This window comes from Amblyomma maculatum, chromosome 1 (genome assembly GCF_055883805.1).
Source record: "Amblyomma maculatum isolate TAMU_Amacu chromosome 1, ASM5588380v1, whole genome shotgun sequence".
Classification (NCBI taxonomy): domain Eukaryota; kingdom Metazoa; phylum Arthropoda; class Arachnida; order Ixodida; family Ixodidae; genus Amblyomma; species Amblyomma maculatum.
The window spans coordinates 241,836,421-241,842,052 of NC_139344.1; the positions used below are offsets into that span (position 1 = coordinate 241,836,421).

A 5,632-nucleotide genomic window follows, 5' to 3' on the forward strand; every position below is an offset into this window, starting at 1 on the left:
TCATTTCGATACGATTCAAGTCTTCCGCGAGCACGCAAAAAGCGTTGGGGTAATTTACAGTGCCCACTGGCATACACAGCTACCCCAGCAAGAGGCAAAATTTTAATATCGCTTACAATTTTGCTCATCATTTTCTTCGGCTCAGCGATACGGTGTCGGTGAAACAGCACGCTTTATATACGGTCTTAGAGATTATCGGAAGCTGATGAAGTCATCGCTCTCAGTTTATTCCACCTTCAGGAACGATTTTTATCTTCGTTAACGGGTTTGGGGCGCAGTTTCACAGGTACAGTTTTATGAGCTCATCGCTAACCGCGGAAGGCGTTAAAATGCCAAAGTCAGTAAACAACAGCGTGATGTAAGCAGGGGGCGTATAGTCAACCATGGGATGCTCTTTGGAGAGATCAGACTTACCGTTGAGCTTGTCTGACGCGTATTTTTGCTCGTTCGGCAGATTCCTCTGGTTCAAAGGGCCTGGCGAACTTAAAGCTCTCGGCGAGCACGTAAAGGGGAATGTTTTTTTCCTTAGCACACATGACCATCGTAAAGGTACCAATCTTGTTGATGATATGCCGCTTTCGACCACCCTTTCAGCTCCCAGAAGGACTACGTTCACTTTTTTTTAAATATACTCATTTTTATTCGTCCTCTCGAAGTGGAAAAAAAAAAAAACATAAAAAAAGAGAGGGAGCCCGAGCCTGCAAGAGCTTTGTCAGACTTAAAACCAATTAAAAATAAATAAAAGGGAGCAAAAGCTCGAGATAAAAAAAAACAACACTTTTTTAAAACGCGAAATAAGGCATTAAAAAAAAAAAAAAGAAGGTCCGTGTCGCAAGGTGGTCCACGCTGGCTCAAAGAAAAAAAAAAGAAAAAAAAAAAACAGAAAGTAGAATCCAGACCTGCAAATGAAACAAAAACAGGAACCAGAACAAGAAAAGAAGGGAACAGCAGCAAAACAGCATACATACAAAAATGACAAAGAACGTACGGAGAGAGAGGCAGACATACAAAACCCAAAACATAAGAAAAGGCAGACTGAGGTAGAAAAGTAAACAGGACAGTCCCCAACAAAAGAAATAAAAAATCGGGTGGGCAATATAAAATTGCAGTCTCCAATGGTATTGTAATCATTGGCCCACAAAACCACAAAGACAGAAAAAAAAAACTAAATTAAGGAGCAGAAGAATCAAACAAAAAAATTGAGAAAGTGCTGACACCAAAGACAAGAGGGAGAGGATGAGAAAGAATTTTGAAACCTAGACAAAACAAAAGATAAAAAAAACCTATTAAATCTAGTCTGATGCGAAAGACGTTTGTCACTATACCAGATTATATTAACCGGAAAATGCTCGGTAAGAGAAACGATGGAGGAAAATACATAAAAAAAAAATAACTACTGCACCACTATACTGGACTCGTCTGAAAACCGCAGCAGAAAAGGCATAAAGTATCATGTCACAGAAAAAATAATAATAATAACTCCACTCATTTCATAGCAGTATGCATGCTGCCCATGCGGACCTGGCTCTGTAGGCAAGAATGACTGCAGTCACGGGCACATCCAGAAAAACTAAAAGGCATGCCTAAAGCACTCTGCTCAACACAGGAGCACGGAGCCCTCCGTCGTGCAGAGCGTGGCAGGGGGACCCTCCGACGAGACCCTCGCCCCCACCACCATCAGGCTCAAGCACAGGATCAGCAGGTCATCCGCTGGTGCTTGTAAAAACAAAGATGGAGAGTTGGCGGCATCGAAGGGCACGTCACGACGAAATACACATGGACACGCAAGAATGATCCAGTAGGCATGAGTGACCTGCGCACTACAGCCATAGGCGCCTCCATGCAAGCAAGTGGGCGTGTCCGAATTAGACAGGCTGAAATTCTTCCTCCTCAGTACAGAGCGTGGTTGGGGGTCGGCAGGATACTCCGAGGAGTCCCTCATCCTCAGACTCAAGTACAGGATCTAACGGAAATCCGCTGACGCTTGTAAAGCCAAGGATGGACTGTTGGGAGCAGCAGCGTGCACGCCACAACAGGAAATAGGTCAAAAATGCACAGAGAGAGAACGAAAGAATACCTGAGAAGAAAAACAATGGACTCGGGGAAAATATTAGAGAGAAAAGAAAAGGAAGTCAACTCTAAATGATACATAATTGAAACGCATGTTTCGAAAAAAAAAAAATTATTCATGTAACACCAAAGCATTTTCTGACTCGTTTATACCTCGCACATCTGTGGACTGGAACCACCTTCCTTCGTCAGTGGCTACAATTGAGCGGTTACCATTGTTCCAGTTATCTGTGTCCAATGTTGCGCAATGATGCCTAGCACAAAAGTGCTTTACGTATATGCTATAATGTACTGATGTTTATGTATTACCATGATCTGCTTATTTGTTTGTTTGTTTGTTTTTCTCACTATTTCATTACATGCTGTACGTTTTTATATGGGCCAAATGTTTTGTTGTAATCCCCACTCTCCTCTGTAATATTTTACCTTGAGGGTACCAATAAAATAAAAAAAAATAAAAAAAAAATAAAATGAATTAGGGCAGAAATAAAGAGAAAAAAAAACATAAGTAACCTTTCAGAGGAGATATGTGGAAAAATAAAATTGCGGCATATAATTTAAAGAATGCGAAATATCAAGCAAATAGTTCACTTAAAAGAAGAATGTCAGCGACAATAGTCAGGTATAGTGCTGCTTATGCGTTGAACCGTCTGAATTAAAATTGCACAAGCGAGAGGATTCCTAAAAAGCGTCGGGTATTGAGACGTAATATTTGATGAGCAAAAAGACTTTAGGCAAGAAACAAAAGGAGCAGTAAGGGAACAGTAAGGGAACAGTCTTGGAAGTAGTGACGGACATCATTACACATCTTGCCACAGGAACAGAGTGAAGAGGAGGATAGATGTACTTTTTATTGCGTAGCACTATTAGCCGCAATCACGGATTTCGCCGATGTCTGTCCGAAGCCGCTCACTCTCTCTCTCTCTTCATGAACTTGAAGTACAGAAAGAAAAGGTGGCGTCGCGCGGCTCAGCACTGAGGAGGCGGAGTGGCCGCACAGCTTCAGCACTAGCCGCTCTCTCTCTGTCCTTCCGTCTCTGCTTGAACTTGAAGAGGAGGAAGGGGAAGTGGCGACGCCCGCATCACGCGACTTAACACTGAGAGGGCGGAGCGGCCGCATAGATGCACCGAGTGAGAGAGTAAGACAGCGAGAGGGGCGTGTCAGTTGCGGACGTGGCGTCCGTCACTGGGCAGCGTTGCACAAGCATGTGCTACTCCGTAGTTAGCAGTCGTGTGTCGCTCGCGCGTCTTCAACTTCGGCAGCTTTCGCTTCGCATCAGTCACTCCTTAGCCTTCACGGACAGCAGACGTGCACGTGCGGTGCTCCCCGGACCTCGACTTCGAGCCGCTCGCCGCATCGTGAAGCAGCTTGTGCTTACCTCCGCGCCTAAGCAGTGCCACCCACCTACTTCGCATTTGATTAACTATGCAAATCGGTCGTAATTTTTAAAATGAAAAGGAAATCTGTTATGCCCTGTAATTAGAGCTGTAATCGCATTACGGGGCGGACAAATTCATAGTATATTGAGTGTATCAGGCATCCAATTGAATAATTCTGTGCCGCCATTATTTCCGCGCCAATATGTGCTCCACAAAACCAGGGAAGAACGATGTAAGCGTGGACGGACATAACGTCTTGAAAGGGCAGAAGGGTGTAAACGGCCGTACTGGCCTGCGCTATCAACTGCTTGGTCGGCCAACTCATTGCCATAAATGCCAGAGTGGCCCCGGATATGGAATAACATGAATGGAGTAAGAGACGATAAGCGCGATAGGTTCTTTTTAATGGTAATAATTGTGGGGTTAAACGAATTTACTGAAAAGATGGCAGAAAGCAGAGAATCTGTATATAGAAATGAATAGGCGTAGTGGGAGGGTTATTAAGTGCATAATCAACAGCAGAATTAAAGGCTACAATTTCCGCTTCATACGCACTGGAAGGTGACTGCGAAGAAAGGGGATGAACAGATAATATATTTTGGGCGGAGTTAAGCACTACAAAAGCAGCGCCCGCGGAGTGAAGTGTGAACGACCGATCAGTATAGATATGGAGTGCGCGTTGAGAAGAACAGAACATGGCCTCCTGGTAGGTGAGTTTAATAAAATTAAACTTAAACTTCATTGAGGGATGATCAGTCCAGGGATTGAACAATGGCTGTATTTCAGAAGGGTTGTATGTAACGTTGCCATATACTATAGGTTGCCGGAGCGTAAAAAGCTTGAACCCAACAGCTGCGTCGACGATCAGCGTCACGCTGATGCCTCCCTCTTCGAGCGCTTCAAACAGCAGCCAGCTACTGTAATCAGGCGCCGACTCTGTCACGAACACGTGGAAGTGCTTGTGGTCGTCAGCAGCGGCTAACAACGTGTCGCGCACTACGCGCGAGAAGGAATGTGGTAGCATCGTGGAGCGGTCGTGCACGAAGGGCGCCGGCAGAGCAGCAATCTTGGAGCGCGCTGCACGCATTTTCCCCAGAAACGCTTTGCCTCGCGTAGACATATTCTTCTTGCACTCGTAAATGGCGCCATCGAGAGAAGGAGCGTCGCGAAACGCACAAACAACTTGCATGCAGACGTCACGCACGTTACTGAGCGCTTCGCAGTGCAAAGATCGCTGATAACATGCTGCAGATTGTCCTTCATGCCTTGGATAGTTGTGTGGTCGTCCTTCTCGATGTATTCAAGAAGCAGCTGTAATGAAGCCACTGCTGGCGATAGGTCAGAATTCTTCCGCAGCATAGCCTCCAACTTTGAGTTGATAGAATCGGCATTCACCCCTTCCATTTTGTCCACGCACAAGCACATAATTTTTAAAATAACGTGGCATCCAAATGCGATCAAACGACCATGTTGTAAAAACCAGAACCGGCCGCCGGAAGCACATAAGCAATATCTCAAAAACACTAACTAGGGAGCCTACATGTTGTGCCGCGGCGCCCTAAGCACGAACATAGGGCAAGGTCAATGTACAACTGGTCGCGCAACTTGGAAGAAAACGCGTGCAGCTGCCTACTGCCAGCGGCATCAACTCGATGATGAGGGCTCCTGCGAACTGTGAGGCAAATTACTAACGCACAGAAAATAAGATCTGCCAGAACTCCAAAGAACTAGAAAGTAAACATAATATTCGCGCTCAGGAATGAATGCCGTTTTTGTTTCTTGCGTAAGAAAAAACGTGTCACGTTTTTAATAATATTTTAACTTGTTTCTAACGGCCTCTCTCGGCCACTTATTATCTGCTGCGTAGTTGCCCAAAGCTCAGATATGGTTCAGACTGTTCAGACCAAAGCTTTTTTCATCCGCGGAATGGTTGCGTCATCGGCCTCGGTTCAACGTTCATCGTTGCGTGCTGCGTACAGAGTGGGTTATCTGTAACAAACAGTCAGTATTTCATTCAGCTGGTTGTGGTAGAGCTTTACAGCAAGGCGAAGACTGTCTGTGCTCGATGAGAAACTGATTGCCGCTGCATGTGCGCATTTCCGGACGATGGGACAATGCTGCGTCACAGCTCGGCGGCTCGGCCTCCCAGGCACGTCGTAAAAGTGGTGGCTTGTTTTACGGA

The 5,632-nt window shown here is 45.4% G+C and overlaps 1 pseudogene; it reads right to left on the reverse strand.

Annotated features, from left to right (window-relative positions):
* Positions 1–280: 280 nt before the first annotated feature.
* On the reverse strand, positions 281–4,907 carry LOC146206062 (translation initiation factor eIF2B subunit alpha-like; annotated as a pseudogene).
* Positions 4,908–5,632: the final 725 nt, after the last annotated feature.